Consider the following 4,896-nt stretch of genomic DNA (forward strand, 5'->3'; position numbering starts at 1 on the left):
AAGTAGCCTTGTTACATTCTACTTTAAGTTGAGTTTTAAATGCATGATTGAGATTTGAGATATATTTGGCAATGATTTTGAACTTTTGAAGCATAGTGCCTTTCAAAAACAAGTTGTTAGAGTCTAATACTTCTTGTATGCTCTAGGATGCCATTTAGGGGTAAATTTTTGATTTTTGATATCATGTTTGCTCTTATGGTACACATCATCTCGTTGGTTGAAAATGCATTGAGAGTTGATTCTAGAATTCTACACTTGCACTTGCGCACACTAGCATTCAATTTATGGGGTACATGCTTAGTTGATTATTGTCTTGGTTTATCCCAATTGAGCTAGTATGCTTTGAAAGCTTTCATTCTTGATAAAATGACCTTGAAAAAAAAATAAATAAATAAATAAATAAAAGCACTCACCAAAAGTGAGGAATAAAAAAAAAAAAAACTGCATTCTTTCAACATGTCAACTGATTAAAAAGGAAGACAAGGGAAGAATGTAAGATGTATGATTAGTTTGAGTTCGTAGCCTAGCCATTCCGAGTCATTACGCCCTTAGGAGTGTCTTTACACTTAACGCCCTAAGACCATCTGGTTTGGGAGTCGTTGGCTCAACGCTTGTTACATGGGGTGATTAGAGAGCTTAAGGAACTTGGACATTGCACATGGTCATACATAAAAATAAAAAATCAATAAAAAAATGAAATCAATAAAAAAAAAGAAAAAAAAGAATGTTTGATTAAATAACAAGGTTCATTCAATGTCTTGATGTCTGGTACTATATCTGCATGCTAGTTTGAGGGTAAGGCTATGCCATTACTTTGATTTGCTAGGATAGCAACACATTTTGATGCCGGTTCACTTAAAAGGATTATAAAATTGATTCAATTTGCATGATTAATTGATTGATGTGTGGAGGACCGTTTGTGCTTACATGATGTTGAAACGTTGATAATAGCTTAGAAATGGCAGAAATTTGCATACTTGAGGTAGTCTACTTTCAACACTTGTTTAATATGTGTCGTTACTTCTCAAGTAAGAAAGAGCTGTTGATGTTTGTGGGTACCATTTCTGTAAACCCTCACGAGACTTCACTCGTCCACTAGGGGTAACCTAGGGGTTTAAAAGGCTTGTTGCATATGCTAAATGCAACCGTGATCCCTACGAAAGTGGTGTTATCTTTATTTGTTTTATTAGTTCATAGTTGTATATATGTTTATTTCATTTCCATGCTGTAGTTCATTGCTAGGGACTAGCAATATCTAAGTTTGGGGGCGTGATAAGTGCTTAAATGTTGCACATTTCAGCACCTAAGCTAAGGTATTTTAGTCTTTGCATCTATCTTAATTTTATGTTTTAGTCCTAATTTATGTTTATGTGTATTTCAGGGCAATAAAGTTAAAATGAGCTAAGAACGGTCCAATTAAGCCTTTTTGAAGTTAAGCAAAGATTTTCAGACAATGGCACAAAGCGGTCAATTTCGGGCTTTTGATGATGTTCCCAAAGATGAAGAAGCAAACTAATGAGCTCGGGGCTAAAATGGAGCTAAATAGGGCTTAAAGGAAATTTTCAACTCTGGGGGGATCGATCCCCAGGGTGGGGGATCGATCCCCCAGGACTTAGCAACATTACAGTTTTTATTTAATTTTTGGGCTCATTTTGGGAACTGTTGGGCTTTAATGAGATTGTTACTTAAGGCCCAGTGAGCCATTAGATTAGGGTTAGTTTTAGTTTTTATTTAAGTAAAGATTATTAGAGAAAAAAAAGAGAGTTTTATTTTATTTTTTTTCTGTATCGTAGTATCGTATTTTCTCTCTGGAAAAACACGCGAAGAAAGGGAAAAAGAAGAACAGGCTAGGGTTTGGAAGAAAAGTTCAGAGAAGATGAAGCAGATGATGGGGATTGTCCTATCTTCGACTCCATCAACCATGAGTGGCTGATTCTTCTACTTAGGGTTGGATAAACCCTAAGCATGTAACCTATTCTCTCTCTCTTTTCATACTTGTTGGGGATTAATTTATGTAATTAGTGTATAGTCTTGAATATTATGAATTAAATTCTTCCAATTGATTATCTATATTAATCTCATATTGTCTTATGTGCGGTTGATTGATAAACAAATTTTACACACGAATTCTTTGTTAATTGATTCTTGTGATGGCTATGCATGGTATTGCTTAGTTGTAATTGTGTTTCAAATTGATGAAAAATGCTTACATTTGATGGATGGTACTACATGTTTAGGTTAATTTGTTGTTTAATTAGTTTTAAATTCATGTTTAATTAGTTTAATTTAAGTTTAATTAATTTAATTGCAATTCAATTATTAGGTAAGTAGACCATCCATACTTATGTTTGAATTCCATACTTTTTGTCACAATTGCATTATCTTCTAGATTAATGTGTGTTAAATTTGTAACTTGGATTGATAAATCATGCTTTGAATGGGTGAATTGCACTACACTTAGTTTAATTGTCATTAGGTAGTTGATTCATGCTTGAAATTGATGGTTTACACTTTTCATTGCTCTTGTTAGCCACATATAGATTACATAGTATTATTTCCCCAATTAGTTGAAAGTGAGTGAGTTAGGGAATGTGCTTAGTGGTGAATCCTACACCTTAAGTCTCTTTCCAATCTCTTAAACTCTATTTCTTTATTGCAATCATTTAGTTTAAAATTAGTTTTAATCACAAACAAAACCCTTTTGGCAATCACAGAAGCACTAAAGTATAATTCAATTCTGGAAAACCTATAATTGTTTAGATCTCTTGGGACGATCCCTGCTCACTTCATACTCCATAGTATAAGTGTTTAGTGGTTTTATAAATTTTAAAATATGGTGCCCACTTGACATTATTTCTAAACCTAAAGTGTTGTGCATTATTTTATGCATACGCTCGGTCGCACCAATACTCATTGTCTTATCCACTGGGGTGATTCCTTTTGATTTGGACTATGCATCTAGAAAATTTGGTAATTATTTATTGCTTGAAGGACCAACGATTCAAGCAGGCATTACTAACTATTTTAGGTGTACCAGCACCACTAATGTGTTACTTAAACTTTCATAAATTCAGCTCCATAACGTTGTCTTCTATTGGTCTGAACAGATGACCGCATCAGAGCTAATGGTCATCTACGCATAACATAAAGCTTCATCTTCAGCCGTGGATCAATTTGGAGGCCGACTAACCCTTTGCTTTCTGGGAGGTTGGGAGTTACTGGATTGTGGCACTTCAGTTGGAGTGTTAAAAATTTGAGAAGGTTGATGAGACGGAAATTGAGATTTTTCTCCAACAAATTGTAAGAAGGGATTAAAATTATCATTTGATTGGTTGAATTAGGATTTGAAGTTGTAAAATGGTGGTGGAAGATCTATGGAATTGAACTTGAGTAAAAAATATAACTAAAAGATTGAAAAAATGACTTAGTGGTTCTAGTTGTAGGTTGAAGAGTAGAGAATATAGAAGGGTTGGATACGAGGTGAATAATAGTAGGGGTTGATGTATTTATAGAGAAAAAATGAAAGGTTTTTTTTTTTTTTTTTTTTTTTTTTATAAAAAATATATATATAATTATTTTTTAAAAAAAAGCCAAGATAGTCGTTAAGACACTATTTGGCTGACTCAAACAGTGCCTAAAACGGCTATAATGCCAGTAGGAATATTGAAAAATTTAAAAAGGAAAAAACAAAGCACTTTTCTCCATTTTTAAAAAAACTTTTATGGTCCAAAAAAGCCTTTAAGACAATGTTTGTGTCAGCCAAATAATGCCTTAACGGCTCTCTGGTTCAATTATTTTGAGGGAAAAAAAGAGAGACCAAAATAACCTAAAAACCTAATTTTTAGGTATTATTTCAGCCAAACATGCCCTTAAAAACAGTACTATGTGCTAAACAGTAAGTTGGGCCACAATTAAAAAATATATATACCAGTACTTAAAAATTTTAGGTTGTCAAATTTTCGGTACTTAATTTGAATTTTATTAAACAACAACTAATGAGGCCAGAAATCTCCATTATAAAACTAACCTCAAAATTGCTTGCATTTTTAACAAATAATTGGTTATTTGTTATCAACTGTTTTTGGACCTTCTCTTTCCTCATCAACTTTTTTGTTTCCATAAATGAATTGTTGGTGCAAAGAATCACTGCTTCCATGCTCTAGTATTTCAAAAGCCTCCTATTAGTTAAGGAAACCATATTGCTGATGCTTATCCCACCTAACTTATTACCTTTCACCTACCTCATTTATCTCTCACCTCATCTTCTTTCAACTTCCTTTTCTCATTTTGACACAAACTCTCTCCACTCTTCTTTTAGAGTGCTTGTCAATCCCTAATCAGAATTTTCACGTCACATTTATTTAGAATCAGAAAAAATTCAGTCTAAATTTGACAATTTAGATCCCAAACGCAACATTTAATTAGAGAGCGGTTGCTCATTTGTTGGGTAAAAAAATTCTTATAGGTAATGTAGTGATATTGAGTGAAATATTTGATCTAAGTGATTGTTAGATACTCTTTTCTCTAAAGGTATTTTTCCGTTGAATGATTTGGTTTATTTGTTAGTGTTAAAAAATAAAAAATAAAAATTTCACTCTTGCAAAATGCAGCACAAGTATGCTTTTCTCGTGAGATTTGTGATCCAAAAAGCAGCACCTGAATTAGTGTGAATGGGAGATAAGGTTGTTAAAAGCAAAAAGGGCTGGTGGAGTAGAAAATTTGGCTCAGTTATCAATTAATATTTATCACATGCACATTGGTGGTCAACAGTGACTAAACTGTTTTCTTGCACCAGCTCATATTTTACTTTTTTTTTTTTTTTAGACATATTTTACTATTCACAAGATAAGAATGACACTTCTTTTGAGAAATATGATATGGGTAGCCCCACTCTAA

Source organism: Cornus florida, unplaced genomic scaffold (genome assembly GCF_030987335.1).
Source record: "Cornus florida cultivar Cherokee Brave unplaced genomic scaffold, ASM3098733v1 CherokeeBrave_3.0.0_Hap2_Chr06, whole genome shotgun sequence".
NCBI classification, from domain to species: Eukaryota; Viridiplantae; Streptophyta; class Magnoliopsida; order Cornales; family Cornaceae; genus Cornus; species Cornus florida.